The sequence below is a fragment of the Eriocheir sinensis genome, chromosome 65 (assembly GCF_024679095.1).
Source record: "Eriocheir sinensis breed Jianghai 21 chromosome 65, ASM2467909v1, whole genome shotgun sequence".
In the NCBI taxonomy this organism is placed as follows: Eukaryota; Metazoa; Arthropoda; class Malacostraca; order Decapoda; family Varunidae; genus Eriocheir; species Eriocheir sinensis.
The window spans coordinates 4886419-4906706 of record NC_066573.1 but is presented as its reverse complement, the minus strand read 5'-3'; the positions used below and the strand labels follow the sequence as shown (position 1 = coordinate 4906706).

The 20288-nt window shown below is 44.6% G+C and overlaps 1 protein-coding gene across 1 annotated transcript in view; it reads right to left on the bottom strand.

Moving 5' to 3' along the window:
- LOC126987478 (uncharacterized) overlaps positions 1–20288 on the bottom strand; it is a 140742-nt gene that overhangs the window by 117050 nt on the left and 3404 nt on the right. The gene's annotated exons all lie outside the window — the stretch shown is intronic.

Below are 20288 nucleotides of genomic sequence, written 5' to 3'. Positions count from 1 at the left end.
ATAATACCATTGCTTACGAATACGAGTTTTATGTTAATCGCGTGAGCAATGAGAGGGAAAAAAGAAGTACTGCGCCCGCACGTATAATTATTACCTCTGTCAGTCACCATCCTTCCTTTTTCCTCTCCCGCACAGTTATTTCTCTCCATTTGTCTCCCCTCTCCGTCCCATTATCTCTCTCTTGTCTCCGGAAAAAAAGGAAACGAGTGAGATTAAGAGGAGGAAAAGTATGGAAGAAAAGCCGTATTTTTTCATTCCAAGGTACGTGTCATCAAGTCCGTGTGTCATTTGGGTATGAGAGAGAGAGAGAGAGAGAGAGAGAGAGAGAGAGAGAGAGAGAGAGAGAGAGAGAGAGAGAGAGAGAGAGAGAGAGAGAGAGAGAGAGTGAGAGCGAGAGAGAGAGAGAGAGAGAGAGAGAGAGAGAGAGAGAGAGAGAGAGAGAGAGAGAGAGAGAGAGAGAGAGAGAGAGAGAGAGAGAGAGAGAGAGAGAGAGAGAGAGAGAGAGAGAGAGAGAGAGAGAGAGAGTCTGAGCAAATGAGTGCTTGCGAGGAGGGAGGGATGAAAGATGGAAGAGTGTGCTGCAGAGGGAGGCGGCGCGGGAAGGGTCTTGAAAAATTGAACGGTGGCGGAGAGGAAGTGGAAGGCAGCTGGAAAGGACAGGAGGTGCATGTGAAAAAATATAAGGGAAAAAATGGAGGCAGGTGGAGTGAAGAAAAAATCGGAGTAAGAGAAAGTGAGAGAGAAAGTTGCGTGCATGAGAGGAAAAGGAACACGACGGAGAGAATATGGATAAAGGGAGTTTGAAAAAAAAAGAAAGGAAGGGGAGGTCAGGAAGGGGAGACACACAGAAGGTAGACAAAAAATTTCGAACTTCTGCAATTTTCAACTTCGTTTGTTCTTTTTTTTCTTTCTTTTCTGTCACATTTGTCTTTCAAGGGATGTATTACAGAGGCCGCCTCGCTTTTGTTGCCCCCAGCGTGTGAGGATCGTAGTAAAAAGAAAAGAAAAAAGAGAATGTAACCAAAATAATGAAAAAAATAATAAAAGGAATCGAAATTTTGGGAGCTCTTCCAAAATTGTGCTGTAGCCAAATGCCTTTATGGTCCTCCTCCTCTCCTCTCCTCTCCTCTCTTCTCTTCTCTTCTTCTTCTTCTTCTTCTCCTCCTCCTCCTCCTCCTCCTCCTCCTCCAGTTAAGTCGGGTAGCACTGCGTTGGATTTGCTAAGAGTCACGCAGAGCTCATTCGTGTGTGCCGAAGACGTCCTTGAGATTAATAAAGGATGTAATGGAAATGATAATGATAATGATAAATGATGATAATAAAATAATTTGCCTGTTTCTGTGCGTACCCGAGATTTTGTGTGTGTCACCGAGCTTCAATGATAAGGGTAATCCATCCTCATCGATTCCTCCCTCCTCCTCCTCCTCCTCATCCTCCTTCTTCTCCTCCTCCTCCTCCTCTTCATTCTTCACCTCCTGCTGCTCGATTTAGATAAGAAGAGAGATCGGATATGTAATGAATGGTTTGCTATTGTTGTGGAGTTGATGGTGGTGGTAGTAGTAGTAGTAGTAGTAGTAGTAGTAGTAGTAGTTGTAGTAGTAGTAGTAGTAGTAACCGTAGTAGTTCACATGATAATGACAAAATAATGGCAATGGCAGCACAAATATCAATAACAATGAAAATAATAATACCCCTCTAATAATGGAAAATAAGAATAACAAAGAAATACTGTGATGGACTTCCCCAGGGTTAAGATCTGACCGTGATGAATGGAGGAGCGTGACGGGTGGGAAAGGTCAGGGGTGGACGAAGGCAAATGACAGGGCAAGGAAAGAAGGCGAAGAAAAAGATGGAGGAGGCGAAAACCCTGAGGGAGAGAAGAGAAAAATGTGAAAATGAGAAAGTTTAAAAATGTCACACAAAAAAGTTCCTCCTCCTTAGCTTCGTTTAGTTAATTTCAAAGCGAGAGAGAGAAAAGAAAAAGAAAAGACACAGTATAGACAGACAAACAGACAGACAGATGGACAGAGAAAGACAGAAAAGGTGAAGGTAATACAACGACAGGTAGGGACACACACACACACACACACACACACACACACACACACACACACACACACACACACACACCACCGACAGAGAGAGAGAGAGAGAGAGAGAGAGAGAGAGAGAGAGAGAGAGAGAGAGAGAGAGAGAGAGAGAGAGAGAGAGAGAGAGAGAGAGAGAGAGAGAGAGAGAGAGAGAGAGAGAGAGAGAGAGAGAGAGAGAGAGAGAGAGAGAGAGAGAGAGAGAGACCCAGAAACAAAGACATAATGAAAATGGGTATAGGAGAGAAAAAAGAAAAAAAAAGCGATCGTACAGAAGGTCGAGGGGATGAACAGGAGCAAGAACGGACACACCATAAAGGACGTGAAGGGATAAAGGGAACATGAAAGAAAAGAGAGAAAATGACCTTCTAATTGTTCTTGATAGCGTCGTTTTTGCCTCGCACTTTCCCGGTCCCCGTTTTCTCTTTCGTAATAATTGTCTCCGTTTTCGTTTTTATGACCCAACTTTAGGGTCTTGGAGGAATATGAAAGGGCGGTGAGTTCTTTTTTTTGTTTTGTTGTTTAATGCTTCTTAAGAGAGAGAGAGAGAGAGAGAGAGAGAGAGAGAGAGAGAGAGAGAGAGAGAGAGAGAGAGAGAGAGAGAGAGAGAGAGAGAGAGAGAGAGAGAGAGAGAGAGAGAGAGAGAGAGAACAGTTAACCAAAAAAAAATGTACCTTTAACAGACCACGGCCGCCAACAGTTTTGCATATCAGACAGTGTTGTGCGTCACGCCTGTTGACAACACCAACAGTTTATGCAAGGAATTTACACCGTGAACTCTTGTTTTTTTAATCTTTTTGCGAAATTCTAGTGATAGAGGTAGAGGGTACACTGTTTTTATTTATATAATTTACAACACTTTTTATTTTAGAAATTTCAACAATAACGGAAATAACAACAACTATTACTACTACTACCACTACTACTACTACTTATACTATTACTTCTACTACTACTACTACTACTACTACTACTACTACTACTACTGTAAGATGGAACGGGAATCACACTATAGACAAAGGGACGGATTGCAGGAGGGAAGAAGAGGAGGAAGAGCAGGGAGATGTGGAAAAAGGGAGAAAGAGGAAGAGAGAAAGGGAGTGGGAAGCTAAGGAAAGGGAGACGTTTAAAAGAGGAAGACTGTTTGAATCTAGGAAGAAATGGAAAATAACTTATGGGAGAGGGAGATGACTGGTAGAGGAGAAAATTAGGGAGGACTTACAAGAGGAAGGGAGAACAGGAAAGGTTAAATTTGTGAGGGAGTGGGAAAGGGCTGAGGGCAAGAGAGATGTGCATAGGGAGGACTCTTAGGAGGAAGGGAGAAAGGGAGAGATAAGTAAGGGAAGAGAGAGAGGGGTGACCGATGCAGGAGGGGATCATGGAGGACTTCTAGGAGTAAAGGAAGAGGAAGAAACAAATTAGGGGTGGGGAAGAGAGGCTAGGGGAGTTGATGAGGGAAAGGAGGGTAGGGGAGTGGATGAGGAAAGGGAGGGTAGGGGAGTGGATGAGGGAAGGGAGGGAAGGTGGGGGAAGGGAGGCTGAAGGCGGAAATAAAGGAACAAAGTAAGAGAAAGTTTTCAAAGTAATTTTTCTTGATGGCTGTGTTGTGTGGAAGAGGAGAGGAGAGACGAGGCTGAGGAGAGGGAAGATGGAGGAATAGGTGGAGGAGGAGGAGGAGGAGGAGGAGGGAGCACAGGTTAGGGAGGTAGATGAACGGGAGGAAAGGTGAGAAAGGAAGAGAGAAAAGAAGGAAAGAATATAATGAAAAAAGTCGTTGAGAAAAATATAAAAAAAACACCAACAGACAAGAAAAACAGGAATAGAGAGACAAAGGTACAAACATATTATTTAGATTGCGATTTTTAAAAGGAGTCATAGAAGTTAATCCCCCCCAAAAATATTAGTAAAACGAATAAAAGAAGCCAAAAAAAAAAGGAAAAACAAGGAAGCGAAAAGAACAGAGAAAAGAACAGATCTCAAAGAAAAGAATATATTTTGCATTACGAGAAAATACTGCCAATTGTATTTGCCATTGCTGGTAATACTTTATAATACTTCAAAAGGAAAGAAAATTAAGTTACATGAAAACAACAACAGAGAGAGAGAGAGAGAGAGAGAGAGAGAGAGAGAGAGTTTGTAACGAGTAAGGAAATGTTAAAAAAAAACAAGACCCTCTCTCATTATCAAGTTTTGGAGCATCACACTAAAGCAGAAAAATGGGGGAAGTATGATTAGGAACAATGGATTGGATAAAAAGATAGATTCTATGGTGGGGGAAAAAAGAGGAGGGGAAAAGAAGAAGAGGAAGAATAAAAAAAGGAAGACATAGAACGAAAGAAAAGGAGAGAAAAAAAGAGGAAATGAAAGATGACAATAATAATGATAATAATATTAGTAATAATAATAATAATAATAATAATAATAATAATAATAATAATAATAATAATAATAATAATAGCAGTTACGATTATAAAGAAAATGAAAAGAAAAAATAATTACAAGCTCAGGACCAGGAGGAGGAGGAGGAGGAGGAGGAGGGAAGGAAGGAAGGAAGGAAGGAAGGAAGGAAGAGTAATAAAGGGAGAGAGAAAGTTAGGGAGAGAAAAAGTCACAGTTTTCACGGACAGGCGAGAGGAGTTTGATTTTTTTTTAGAGAGAGAGAGAGAGAGAGAGAGAGAGAGAGAGAGAGAGAGAGAGAGAGAGAGAGAGAGAGAGAGAGAGAGAGAGAGAGAGAGAGAGAGAGAGAGAGAGAGAGAGAGAGGAGGATAGTTGCAAGTTAAAGAAGCATGAATTTTTAATGTATATGCGAAAAATGGAAGTAAAATCGCTCTCCCCGTCTCTCTCTCTCTCTCTCTCTCGGAAGGGGGAGACTAAAGAAATCGCAAACCAGTTGAAATATTTTTTTTAGAATTTTGGAAGAACCGAACTGAATAGCAAAAAAGGAAAAAAAAAAGTAAAAGAAAGAAAAACCAGCGGGAAGGAGAAGGGAGGGAAGGGAGGAGAGAAGGCCAACGTTAAAGAAGGGGAGCGGGGAGGTAGGGAAGGAGAGAAAAGGGGGTAGGGGGGAGGAAGAGAAGGGAAGAGAACAAGGGGAGTGGAGGTGAGGTCACGCTCCCACACAGCCGAGGGAGAGGAAGCAATGAGGCGAGGGAGAGGGGGAAGGAAGGACGGGAGGAAGGAAGAAAGGAGAGGAGGAAAGAAAGACAAAAAATAGAGGAAAAAAATATAGAGGGAGAATGCGAGCGGGGAATACAGAGAAAGAGAGAGAGAAAAAAATAACGATGACCTAGAAAGATATGAAAGGAACAGATAGACAGACAGAAAGAGAGAAATACAGACCAATAGAATCAGACATACAGACAATAACAGATAAAGACTGATACTAATCGAAAGGAACAGAGACATAGATAGACCTAAACGAACGGAAATATACAGAGAGACAGAGAAAGATTGGTGTAGAACAGAAACAGACAAAGTGACTGAGATAGACAAATACAGACTAATATAAACAGACAGACAGATAGATATAGAAGAGATAAATGAGTTGGGATATATTAAAGAGAAAATTGATTAAAAAAAGTGAATATCCAGGTAAAAGCAAAACGAAATCATATGAAACTGACGTGTTCAAATTAGCTTCCACATTCCTATTTCATGCTTTGCTTTTTTTATCAGTGTCAAGTTCCAGTGAGAGATTTTTGTGTTAGCTTTATGAGAACAAGCTTCGTGCAACTTAATATATCATGTTCTGGATGGAAGGAAAGTAATTCGTGGAAACTTTTGGAGCTTTACTTACTTTACTTCAACGATTTCCTTTGCATAATTTTCAAGGATGAGTTTTAGAAAGAAAATATAATGAGTGGGAAATATGAAACTATAACCACGAGTAGGAGAAGGCGGGGAAAGTTTAGTTAGCGGAGAGAGGAAAGCAGATTATGGTAAGAAAAACTTGAGGTGGGTGGAGGGTGGAGGAGAGGGAGGAGGGTAAAGATGTGTGGTGGAGGAAGATAATGAGGAAGAGAAGGGCGGAGTGGTGGATAGGAGGCGGCTGGAGTTGAGTTGGTGAAGGGAGAAAAAGGGTAAGAAAAGGGAAGAATATGGGTGATGAGGTTAGTTAGAGAGAATGATTTACGATGCATGGTGAGGAAGATAATGAAGAGGAAAAGAGAGGAAGGGTGGAAAGAAGGTGACTGGAGGAAAAAGGGGGAATAAAAATGAAAAAAAAGAAGGGTGATAAAGTTAAAGAGGAATGATTTGCGATGAATGATATTGTATGTTGAGGAAGATAATGAAGGAGAAAAGAGAGGAAGGTGAGTAAGGCTCGTATGGTGAAAGGAGGAAAAAGGCGGGATAAAAAGGAGAAAAACAACGTAATAAGAGTGATGAAGTTAAAGAGGAAAGACTTACGATGAATGTTACTGAAGACAAATGAAAAAGAAAAGAACATTGAGGAGGAGGGGAAAAAAGGAAGAGGAACAGCAAAACGAAACATATGAAAATGATATAAAACAAAAGAAACAGAACGGAAACAAATGAACAACACGAAAACTACTTGTTGTTTCCTCTGTCTGACGTGCGTTCGTGTCATCCCCACAGGAAGCGTACCGACAACCACCACCACCACCACCACCATCACCACTACCACCACAACACACCATCACCACTCAATCATCACCGCTCACTCTACCACCACCCATCATCACCACAACCACCTACCATCGCCACACAACATCGCCATTCACTCACATCCCATCCCAAGTCTATCCTATCCCATCTATCCAACTCTGCACCACCACCAGAACCAAACTTTCCCCCAACACACACACACACACACGCACACACACACACACACACACACACACACACACACACACTATAGCATGCCGCCCTCCCTCTCATCCTCCCTTGGACATGACTTCCCTGACCAATATTAAACCTACCAGGAGAGGGAGACAGAGACAGAGAGAGACAGACAGACCCAGAGAAAGTGTCGAGGCTTGTTTACGGACGAGAAAACACGAGGCCTCTTCCTGATCCCCCATTCCCCCCTCCCCCCAGACCCCCCCCCCACCCACCCATCACGGAACGGCCAGGAGCTCCTTATTGGATTATTAGATTCTATGGGCCGGTCTTAGGGGACTCGAGGACAGGACAGAACACGACAGGGACAGGAAAGGGCAGGACTGGATGGTTGATGTAAGACTGGAGAAATTGGATTATGTATGGCTGGCCTGGGGAAAGGCAGGGCGCTTAGGAGGAGAGGAGGAGGAGGAGAAAGTTGAATTAGCGGAGGAAAAAGGGAAATTGTAGAGAAAAATTGAGGTAGATGTGGTTAAAGAGGAGGGATTAAGATGTCTGATGGAGGAAGATGAGGATGACGGTAACGTCGAGGGGAAGAAGGAGGAGAAGGAGGAAGAAGAAGAATAGGAGGGGGAGCTTGAATTTCATAAGCAAATTCAGGAGAAATAAAAGTTGTAAGAGATAAAATGAAAATGATGAGACGAGGAGGAGGAGGAGGAGGAGGAGGAGGAGGAGGAGGAGGAGGAGGAGGAGGCAAACGAAGAGGAAGAGGAGGAGGTGAGTAAACAGAAGAAGTTTTGAAGGAAGAAGATATATAGGACATGAAGGAAGAGGAAAAGGAGGAGTTGGAAGATTTAGAGGAAGGAGGAGGAAGACGTAAAAAGACGAAGAAAGAGGAGAGGGAAGAAGTGAAGGAGGAGGAGGCGGAGGAGGAGAAGGAAATCTAAAAAAAAAAACCCCCCACATAATACAGGACTTATAAAGGAGAAAGACGTATGGGCGAGGCAGACACGTAGGATTTCCCGAGGGGTTCTGAGGATGTTGTAAATAGGTTGGAAGGAAGCAGATGGGAGGAGGTTGCTTGGGGGAGGGAACACGGGAGAGGGGCGGGAGGTCCAACACCAGCAGAGAAGCAAAATCCGCCTTTATTTGACTTTATATGACCTCTGTTTGTGTGGCCTCCCTCCCTCCCTCCTTCACTCTCTCCCTTGCTTCCTCTCTTCTTCCCTCCTTTGCACCGTCCCTCTCTCCCTCTTCCTCTCCCTCCCTCCCTCTCGGCCGCCCTGACTTAACATCCTGACCTGACTCCGGCAACTTTTATTTAACTTTCTCCCCGCCGCCGCTACGTCCCTCGCCTCCTTGACACCCATTACTCAGGTGTTTCTGGCTCCCTGTCCGCCGCCTTCCTGCTGCACACCTGCTCTGCTTCACCTGCACCTTATCTTCCATTGTCTTGTGTGTGCTCCTCCCAGTAACTCGGGTGATCGTGGCTCTGCGCCCAACACCACCTGCCCACCTGACTTTCTTCTTACCTACCTGTGTGTTCTGCCTTGCCCTTTTCTTCGTTAAGTTGTCCCGCTCTGACCTGGTTTGTGCTTTTTTTTGCTTTGCTTTCCCATGCTTTGATCTGCCCTGCCTCGCCCTGCTTGCCCCCTCCTTGCCCTGCCTTAAACTTCTCTTGTCTGAACCTTCCCTTGCCTTTTAACCTTCCCCTGCCTTGCCTTCCCTTGCCTTCCCTTGTCTTGCCTTGCCTTGCTTTCCCTTGCCCTACCTTCCCTTGCCTTGTCCTGCCTTGCCTTCCCTTGCCTTGTCCTGCCTTGCCTTCCCTTGCCTTCCCTTGCCTTGTCCTGCCTTGCCTTGCCTTTTCTTGCCTTGCCTTCCCTTGCCTTGTCCTGCCTTCCCTTGCCCTCCCTTTCCTTGTCCTGCCTTGCCTTCCCTTGCCTTGTTCTGCCTTGCCTTCCCTTGCCTTGCCTTGCCTTCCCTTGCCTTCCCTTGCCTTGTCCTGCCTTGCCTTACCCTACCTGTCTTGTATTCTCGTGGCCGCCGGAAGGAAGGAGAAAGAGAAAACTGTAAACTAGTGTCAGCATAGACGTAAAGAAAATAAAAAAATAAAAAAATGTTCATATTTTTTCCCCCGACATTCCCTTTGATCGAGTTTGCGATGGAGGGTGAAAACTTGCCTCCACCCTCACTAAAACTCACGGCATGTGCAATAATAGGCCTTCAATATAAATGGAAGACGAAAGGGAAGCGGAATTTCATTGTGCTTCGAAACCAATTAAAAAAATCCATTGTTTTCCTGCCTCATATTCAACGTGAGGCCTCGGATAAAGGAGGTCGAAAAATAGGCCCACTCTCTTTCTCCTTCTTTTACGATGAATAGTTAGGCGTTGGCTGGTTCGGCGGCTGCTGGAAAGGGAGTGGAAGGGACGAGCGAGGAGGGGAGGGAAGGGAAGCTGGAAATCCACGGTTGAATGGAAGGACAGAAGAGGAAAGGAAGGGGAAGTGGAGATGGCCGGGAACGAAGTGGGTCGAGTTGGGTGAGGAAAAGAAGGGTAGGGGAAGGAACAAGAAGAGAATGGAAGAATGGAACTTAAAATAGATCATGTTGGAGGAAAAGATAGGAGAGTAGAGGGAGAAGAGTAGATTTGGAACAGAGGATGATGAAAAGTAGAATTGGAGAGACGAGACAGGAAGGGAGAAGAATGGACGAACTGAGATAGAAAGGAAGAGAACCTGAACAAAAAGACAATGAAAGGAGAGGAGGAATGAGGAGAAGACGAGAGGAGACGAGAGGAAAGTAAGATGTGAGAGGAGACGAGAGGAGAAGGGAGGGCGATAGTGAGAAACGCCAAGGATAAGAAGAGGAAGAAACCAAAACAGACGAATGGGAATAGAAAATGGAAACCCTTATCAGAAAAGGAAGGAGATAAGAGGTTAGGAGGGGAAAGGAAGGGGAAGCGGAGATGACCGAGAACAGAGGGGCAAGAGGAGGGAGAAGAGGAGGAGGAGGAGGAGGAAGGAGCACCAGCTCTGCCTAGCTAAGCACTTCCTTGTTTTTATGGCCTTTAAACACGCTCACATTTTTGGTTCCTTGACGATAGAGAAACCCACGAGACGAAGAAACCGTATTTATGGCTGATTGTTTCCCCGTCGTGTGTTTGGGGAGCTTTTCACTAACATCCTGACTACACTTGCTAGGAGGCATTGAAAGGGGCGGATGGGTGTATGTGTAAAGGGGGCTAAGAGATGGTTAGTGGGTGTGTAGTGCATGTGTATAGTGGGTGGAGAGTGGCCGGTAAAGGAGGGCTGTTGTTTCTAAGACGGTAATATTTTATCTAGACGTGTGTGGGAGGCTTAAGGAGGGGGTAAGGGAGTGGAGGGTGTTTTGGGAAGGGTGAGGCGGTATGTAGGTAGGTGGGTGGGTAGGAGGGCGGGTTGTACCGAGCCAGTGACCTCATCCCTCACGCTGGTAATTAGAAGTGTGTGTGAGCCAGGAAATGGTTTGGGGAGGGACGGATTTTTTTGACCCAGTTTCAGCGGACATAACCTTTCCTCGCCGCCACCAGACCAGCAGCAGCAACAACAACAAAATCAACACCATAAACCACAACAGAAACTCTTCCTTCTCTACCAGTACCACCACCATCGCTACCTTCTCTGTTCCTTTCCTCCATTATCACCATCACCACCAACACACTTCCATCTTCGCCTCCAGCTTTTACTTTTCACCATCATCACCTTCATCACCTCACCACCACCACCAGAGAAAATGCCTTGGAATACTGTATTTTGCCTTTTTAACTGTGTATCGAGTTATAAATATATACGTTTGTTTACTTCTCCAATAACAAAATAGGACTAAAGTCTTCCCCATGTCGGATTTCGATGAATCACTACCGAACGTTTCATATTGAACGCGAAAGGTTATAAAGCACCTTTGTCCTCGGTCGCAGGGGAGTGGAAATCAAATGTTGGCCGGAATGAATGCCTCTCGCCCCCGCGCCCTGTTTACGAGTGTATTAAATAGAGGAATAATAATATCTGGCGCCGTTTGAATAGAGGAAGCCTTAATTTAATTGTTTCGCAGCCTATATGCGTATTAAGCCTGGACCCCACTCAATCTGTCTACTCTTCTGTCTGTCTGTCTGTCTGTGTCTGTCTGTCAGTCTGTCATTTTGTTTGTGTGTGTGTCTCTTGTCTGTCCCTCTCTCTCTCTCTCTCTCTCTCTCTCTCTCTCTCTCTCTCTCTCTCTCTCTCTCTCTCTCTCCTTTTTTTTCTTCTTCTTCTTCTTCTTCTTCTTCTTCTTCTTCTTCTTCTTCTTCTTCTTCTTCTTCTTCTTCTTCTTCTTCTTCTTCTTCTTCTTCTTCTCCTTCTCCTTCTCCTTCTCCTTTTCTTCTTCTTCTTCTTCTTCTTCTTCTTCTTCTTCTTCTTCTTCATCGTAACTCAACACCTGCACTACATCACCGCCACCAGAGGGACGGTTTACTCAGCGTTACACTAAGCTTGTTTTCATATTGGTGTCGTGGCCATGAACACCACTACGTTGAATATTTATGCAGTGTTAGCAGGGACTCAGCGTTGCCAAAGAGGTTTCGGTCTTTTAAACCCAACGTGTAAACCTTCGTGTGTGTTTTTGGGTGGTGGTGGTGGTGGTGTTTTTTTCAACCACCAGCGTTTTTAGAATTATACGGCACGCGACTCTGTAATGAATTGGCAGCTTTTTCGTGTCTGCAGCTTCTGGTCGGTGGTAGGGTTGGGGACGTGGTATTTCGGTCCGAAGTTATTGGAACAAAACATCTGCACTGCGAGCACTCTCTTGTATTTGTCTTGTGTATTTCAAAGGGCACGCGTCAGGAACCATGTCGATCGGTTTATTTATTACTTTGATTCTCACTGTTTGTTAGTGGTCCTGTACAGACTTTCAATTATTCAGTGTTTACATACACTTGCAAGGTGGCAAGCTGATGTTATGGATTGCTTTTAGTGTTGTCATTTATAGTATTGCTGTAATTATTATTATTATTATTATTATTATTATTATTATTATTATTATTATTATTATTATTATTATTATTATTATTATTATTATTATTATTATTATTATTATTATTATTATTATTATTATTATTATTATTATTATTATTATTATTATTATTATTATTATTATTATTATTATTATTATTATTATTATTATTATTATTATTATTATTATTATTATTATTATTATTATTATTATTATTATTGTTATTATTATTATTATTATTATCATCATTACTTTTTTATGATCTTTGTTATTGTCATTACAATATTACTAGTAGTAAGGTTTTAGTAGTAGTAGTAGTAGTAGTAGTAGTAGTAGTAGTAGTAGTAGTTTTCTATGAAACTAATCTTGGTGTTATTATAACTTAATAATCATTTATATTATAAAGTTAGTATCATTATCATTATTTTTTATTACCTGCCATTGGTTTATTCAAACTTACCTTTTTTTCTTTTCTTATTTTTTCTTTAATGATTTCGCCGAATCATTATGGCCTGTGCTCTTGACCTCGTGACATTTGAACCAACAAAATTTAATACGCATAACCTTTCGGGCTGAACGTTACTCATAATCAAGCAGCGGCAAGAACACTGCCTGCCAGTCTCCTTCACGGCGCCCAGACACCCAAACGAAACCCCAAACACTTGCCCGCCTGTCTGTCTCCCTGTGTAGCCCCGCCAGTCGGTCTATCTCGCGGCTGTCACTCACCCTCGTCCTCATTGTCGCCAAACACTCTTTAAACACGAGCTCAGCAAATACCACCATCACCACCGCCTCTACCACCACTCCCACTTGCACAATCTTCCTCATCACCACCTCCATTAACATCACCTCAGCTGTCATCATCATTACCACCACCACCACCACCACTATTACCACTACCACTAAAAAAAAAGCACATATATCACCACCACCATCAACCACCACTACCACCACATACTCATTATTACCATCACCACTACCAAAACTACAGAGAGAGAGAGAGAGAGAGAGAGAGAGAGAGAGAGAGAGAGAGAGAGAGAGAGAGAGAGAGAGAGAGAGAGAGAGAGAGAGAGAGAGAGAGAGAGAGAGATGAAAGAGGAAAGACAGAGAGAAGGAGAGAGGAGGGAGAGAGGAAGGAAAGAGAGGAAGGAAATGAGAAGGGAAATGAAAAGGAAAAGCGGGGATCGAAATGGAAAGAAGTAAAGAAACAGGAAGGGGAGAGGGAAACAAGGAGGGAGGGAGGGAAAAAGGAAAAGCAGAAGGAAAAGAGATAAGAGAAGGAGGAAGGAAAAGGAACGACAGAAAGGAAAGAGATGAAAGCAGGAGAAGAGAGAGAGAGAGAGAGAGAGAGAGAGAGAGAGAGAGAGAGAGAGAGAGAGAGAGAGAGAGAGAGAGAGAGAGAGAGAGAGAGAGAGAGAGAGAGAGAGAGAGAGAGAGAGAGAGAGAGAGAGAGAGAGAGAGAAGAGAGAGAAAGGGAGGGAGAGAGAGAGAGAGGAGAGAAAGAAGAGGTGAAGAGAGGAAGAAAGAGAAAGAAGGAAAAAGAAGGAAGGAAAGAGAGAGAGAGAGAGAGAGAGAGAGAGAGAGAGAGAGAGAGAGAGAGAGAGAGAGAGAGAGAGAGAGAGAGAGAGAGAGAGAGAGAGAGATAGAGAGAGAGAGAGAGAGAGAGAGAGAGAGAGAGAGAGAGAGAGAGAGAGAGAGAGAGAGAGAGAGAGAGGTAAGGCAGGAAGGAGAAATGGTTCAATGAAACTATGGAGAAAGAGAGAGAGAGGGGAGGAAGGAAGAAAAGAGAAGGGGAAACGAAGGGAGGAAGGAAGAGAGGGAAGAACAAAAGGGTGAGGAAGAGAGAAACTGAAACGATAGAGAAAGGAAGAAAACAAGAAAGGATGGTAGACGGGAAGAAAGGAAGTAAGGGGTAAGAGAGAGAGAGAGAGAGAGAGAGAGAGAGAGAGAGAGAGAGAGAGAGAGAGAGAGAGAGAGAGAGAGAGAGAGAGAGAGAGAGAGAGAGAGAGAGAGAGAGAGAGAGAGAGAGAGAGAGAGAGAGAGAGAGAGAGAAACACTAAAAACATTCAAGTAAAGAAGAAAGATGCGGATGTGAGAGTAAAATTAATATGGTGAACAAATATTGATAGAAAAGCGTTGATAATTAATGTATTGATAAGAAAAAGAAAAGAAAAGATAGACAGAAGGAATAACAGGCATACCCCCCCACCCCCCACCCCACACACACACACAGATACAAAAAGAGAGATACAATAGCTAAGCAGTTTCCGTGTGATAAGATTGATTGGGAGAAAAAAATACACCGACTCATTACCGAGAGAATGGATGAACGTTTAAAACCGATTAAGGTAAACCGCTCTAATTACACCTGCAGCTTTATTTAGTTCCCTCGCGCGCTAAAGAAAGAAAAAAGGAAATGCAAAAAGAGAATGAAAAATAGAGTATTTCCCTTAGTGGGGTTGAGTGAAGAAATGAGAGAGAGAGAGAGAGAGAGAGAGAGAGAGAGAGAGAGAGAGAGAGAGAGAGAGAGAGAGAGAGAGAGAGAGAGAGAGAGAGAGAGAGAGAGAGAGAGAGAGAGAGAGAGAGAGAGAGAGAGAGAGAGAGAGAGAGAGAGAGAGAGAGAGAGAGAGAGAGAGAGAGAGTGTGTGTGTGCGTGTAGGAAAGTGTGTGTGTGTGGTTTAGTATGTAGCACATTAGGAATAACCGCTTGCATCTAACTCTGAAAATTTATGCGTGTGTGTGTGTGTGTGTGTGTGTGTGTGTGCGGCGGTGAGGTATACAGACACGCGGACTTTAATGACTACTCTGGCTCGACCCAATTTAGACGTGAAGATTAGATCGCCTTAATTTGAGCTCTAATCTTGTTGTTCGCCGCTCCCGAGGGTAAGGTGCTCGTTCCGGACACACACACACACACACACACACACACACACACACACACACACACACACACGTCTCCCAGAATGCGTGTTAAGCCTATCTTCAATGACATAATCCTTTAATTTGATGTGTCTGACGCGTGTCCAATCCTCCTTACCTCCTCCTCCTCCTCCTCTTCCTCCTGTTTCTCCTCCTCCTCCTCCTCCTCCTCCTCATACTCATCCTCCTCATCCTCCTCTTGATCCTCCTTTCCTGTGGTGGTCAGTGTGTTGTTTAGATTGCGTTTACTTTTTTGTTTTCCCTTTTATTTTACTCCTCTTTTTTTTTCCATATTACTGTCCGGAATTTGGATAATGGTGTTCTACTACTTGGGCTGGGGCGCGGGTCTGAGTTTTTTTTATGCTTTTGTTGTGTATATTTGCTGATGATTTTTTTTCGGGGGGGCTTTGTCGTGTAGGGCTGTTGAGTGGAAGTGTGTGTGTGTGTGTGTGTGTGTGTGTGTGTGTGTGTGTGGGTATATATATAATTCACCACTGCCTGATCACGAGTTGGACTCGCTGTCGCCAGAAGGTACCCTCCCGACACGAGCAGGTGCATGCTCCTTTTCATCGATCTCTGGGTCCTGCCAGGACCTCACACACCACATACCCCAACCCCCTTGCTCAAGAGGGGACAGTAACCATTCCTAGTTAAAGGAAAGAATCCGGCCTGAGAGGGGCTCGAACCGCCACAAGCACACTGATCGTTCAGGAGGCTTGGAAAAGTGGTTGCTTTGACAGTCACCTGTTTGGCCGTGATGCCTTGCAGCGCGGCGCTCTAGCCGATTCAGCTACCGGAGCGGTATGTATATGTGTGTGTGTGTGTGTGTGTGTGTGTGTGTGTGTGTGTGTGTGTGTGTGTGTGTGTGTGTGTGTGTGTGTGTGTGTGTGTGTGTGTGTGTGTGTGTGTGTGTGTGTGTGTGTGTGTGTGTGTGTGTGTGTGTGTGTGTGTGTTTGTGGAGAGTAAAGGTATGTTATACAACTGGAGTGCTACTTCACCTTTTATGTAAAAAAATCAGGGAACCAAAATACATGAAAACGCAAAAATCCTCAGCTGTTGTCAACACCGCGTTTAATCCACGACAAGGAGAGAAAAAGAAAAAGGAAAAAAAATCATAGGTGTTGTCATATGTGTTTGCTAATCAGGGAAAGTGGCAGCGAGCGAGGTACGAAAAACCAGACAGTGACAAAAGGAAAGTAGCAAGAAAAACACAAACACAAAAAAGAAAACGCACGGGAGGGGAAAAAAAGAGAAATCACCAATCAGGAAACGCAACTGTGCCTGGTTCTTTCTCTTAACTTTTCATGGTTCACCAGTTTTTCCTTTTCCTCTTTTTTCATCCGTATGTAGAGGGAAACAAATTACATTACCGAGCCTGGTGTTAAGTTATGTCTGGCATGTGTAATTACGGGAAATGAGACTTTGGAGGGACAGGAGGAGGCGGAGAGGGAGGAGTTGAGTTAGGATGGCCAGGAGGGAGGGAGATTTGGGGGATTTGAGGGAGGAATGGCATGAAGGAGAGGAGAGAGAGAGAGAGAGGAGAGAGAGAGAGAGAGAGAGAGAGAGAGAGAGAGAGAGAGAGAGAGTAGAGAGAGAGAGAGAGAGAGAGAGAGAGAGAGAGAGAGAGATGAGAGAGAGAGAGAGAGATTGGTTGTAGATTAGAGATGTTGGTGGAGAGAGAGAGAGAGAGAGAGAGAGAGAGAGAGAGAGAGAGAGAGAGAGAGAGAGAGAGAGAGAGAGAGAGAGAGAGAGAGAGAGAGAGAGAGAGAGAGAGAGAGAGAGAGAGAGAGAGAGAGAGAGAGAGATCGTATCACCCCTACTCTGGTTCCTTTGATGGTATCCTCTTGTGCACTCTTCGGAATGTTACAAAAACCCATTAATGCATATAAGAGAGAGAGAGAGAGAGAGAGAGAGAGAGAGAGAGAGAGAGAGAGAGAGAGAGAGAGAGAGAGAGAGAGAGAGAGAGAGAGAGAGAGAGAGAGAGAGAGAGAGAGAGAGAGAGAGAGAATAATGGCCGTAATAACTGTGGTGGATGACTGGCGCGTGGGAGAGAGCGAGAGAAATGATGCTGACGCTTTGAGTCAAGAGCCGGAAATACGTCGTTTTGAGGACCTAACGATGAGGATGACCCGAGAGAGAGAGAGAGAGAGAGAGAGAGAGAGAGAGAGAGAGAGAGAGAGAGAGAGAGAGAGAGAGAGAGAGAGAGGAACAGAAAACAAATAAAAGAACAATGACAACCTATACCGATGTTGCCGGCGAGATGTCACAAGGGGAAGGTCTAGACAGCTTCTTCATAATGCTACTGATTCTACAGATGATGCTACTAATGACGCTACTGCTAATAGGGCTGATCCTTTTAATACTGCTGCTGCTCACTCCTCCTTCTTCAACCCTCATCCGTCGCTACTACTGCTGTTGTTGTCATTGTTGTTTATGTAAATGATTATTGTTATTAGTGTTGCTTCTGCTAATGTTGAGCGGTGTGATGATTGTATTTGTGGTGGTGGTGGTGATATTAAGCGTAGTTGTTGTAGTGGTAGTAATAGTAGTAGTAGTTGTTGTAGTAGTAGTAGTAGTAGTAGTGGTAGTAGTAGTTATAGTAATAGTTGCATTACTTGAAATAGGAAAAGCAGTAAATATGGTTGCATTAGTTGTAGTATTAGAAGCAAAAGTAAAAGTCATTATTGTTGCATCACAAATCATAAATACAGTAACAGTAATAACTAGTAATAATAATAATAATAATAATAATAATAATAATAATAATAATAATAATAATAATAATAGTAATAATATCAACGGCAGAATGTTCTCAAGCTAGAAAAATGTCAGCCAGATAAATAATAAGCCTAGGATTGTCTTTAATGAAAAAAAAAATCCTTGGTGACGCGAAGCATTTTTGTCTTTCCTTCGCTAAGCTCATTTTGTCGAGAGGATTTTCCGCGAGACTAACGAGTGATCCGGTATTTTGCCCTTGTACACACACACACACACACACACACACACACACACACACACACACACACACACATGTTGTTTTATATTCGTTTATTTGCCCATTCTAATCGCTTATGGCTCTGAGTCCCTGTGAAGTTGAAGCTAAAAGTAGTGTCACTGATAATGCTGTAATATATGGCAAAGACACGGCTTATGAAAGATCTTGAAACATATTTATCATTCTCCTTCAGTCATCTCTTTTACTCCCTTCCTTCATCACTTCCTCCCTTGGCCCCATCCTTGCTTTTATCCTCCCTCGGGATCTCTCTCCCTGATACTCTCTCCCTCATCTCCTCCCACACTCCCTTTCTCTCAATATCACTCTCTCTCTCTCACTCTTTATCTTTGTCTCTCTATCGTTATCTCTGTAGCTCGTCTGGGTCCGTTTACCTTTGTCTTTATTTCTCTTTCTCTATCCCACAATAACCTTTCTCTTCCCCCTTTCTCCCTATCTGCATTCAGGGCCATTTCCTCTCCAAATATCGACTTCCCTTCCCTATGTCGCCATATTGCCACCGCGGCTAAGTCGGGGCAATACCTTACCTAACTTTATGGCCGTAACGTTAATTGGAGCTGCTTCCCGGGCACCCACCACCACTACATAACTATTAGCCCGGGCTCCCACTGCTACGACCACTACATAACTATGGCGGCAACAATCCTCATTTGCCGCGTAGGGGTTAGCAATAGGACCAACGATAGCTTTCCTGTACCCTTTGTGTATTGACGTCACTCCTACTTCTCTTTGTATCTGTTTATTTTTTAATGGCGTGATTCTGTTCTTTATGTTTTTATTCTTGTGCTCCTTCCCGTTTATTCCCTCTCTGTAGTAATCCGATAGCAAATTGCTGATGGTTTATATGTTGTATTATTCTTACCTCGTTCCTGACTGTATGTATCGAGGTGAATGGACCTGTGAATATTATATTGTTTAACGGGTGATAGACTAGAGTGTTCGTGCATATTAGCTCACTGTCGATAGCGCATCTCTCTCTCTCTCTCTCTCTCTCTCTTTATTTAAACATATTTCTACAAAAAAGGAGGCTCAAAATCTACACCTTTTTGGTACAATTATTTTAAGAGCCTGCGTATGGGACAAAATGAATTGTCGTCTGTTGACAACACATACAAATACAAAATACGGAAAAGAAAGAAAACGTAAAAGCAATTTTGAATATTGTCAGTTTGTCACTTTATATTTATACCACTAGCGCACTTGGGTATCCCTCACGCCACCTGTGAGCAGCCAGCTTCACCTGCTGCATGTTCATGTTCTCCACTTGGGGAGAGGCTGCCGTGAACATGCTCCACAGGCGTGTGGTCCTGGCTGCATATGTGCGCTGGTGCTGTCTGGAGTGTGATCGAGGCATCTCCACAAGCTGGTCACTGGAGAGTGCAGTCCGGGTGAGCCCTCTGGGCAGCGCGTGGAGGGAGCCTCAGGCTGCTGAGGTAGGGAACCCCCTGCACCTGGGCTTTGTGGCACACCACCAGTGCTGAGACATCACGGCGGTGCTCCAGCGACGTCACAGTGGCAGACGACTCCTCCAGGTGCTCGCTGGCCTCCACCAGACGCAGTGCTCGTCGCTGCACTGCGTCGAGCCTCTGCATGTGGGTGGCAGCACTCGACATCCAGCACAGGGCACTGTACTCCAGATACGGTCGTATCTGTGCCTTTAAGAGAGTGAGGATGCCCCGTGGGTCGAGGGATCCCGCCACTCTTCGCAGGGCAGAGACTCGCAGGGAGGCCTGGCGGGCAACAGCTCGGACGTGGTGGTCGAAGCGCAGGCTCTGGTCCACAGACACTCCCAGGACCTTTGATGTAATCCTGGAGGGGCAGACTCTTGCCTCCAAGACGCAGCTGGCCTGAGACTGCTCGAGAGGCGTCTGGGGACCGTGAGATGACCATGGCCTGCGTCTTCTCCGGGGCGAGGGTGACCTGCCACTCCTCTCCCCACTGCTCCACCAGGCTGAGCTGCCTGTTGATCTCCTCGACGGCTCGCTGGCTGTCGGGGCGGCTGTAGGAGCGGGAGAGTGTGCAGTCATCGGCGTAGGCTGACACTGCCGATAGCTGCCGGAGGAGATCGTCGATATATATGTTCCACAGGATTGGGCCGAGCACAGAACCCTGTGGAACTGAGGCGTGCACTGGTGAAGGCCTTGATGACTGCCCGTTGATCACCACCTGAAGGGTCCTCCCCTGGAGGTAATCCTTGAGCAGCATTAGAAGGGCACCCTGGACACCTTTGGCGCGAAGCTTTTCAATGAGCCCTGCGTGCCAAACCCTGCTAAAGGCTCCAGCAATATCCAGGGCTACCACGAGTGTGTCCAGGCCTTCATCCAGTGCGTCTTGCCAATCCTTGGAGAGGAGGAGGAGGAGGTCCGCGGTGGACCGGCCAGGCCTGAAGCCAAACTGTCTATCAGAGAGGAGATGGCTCTCACTCAGGTGCTGACAGATGACT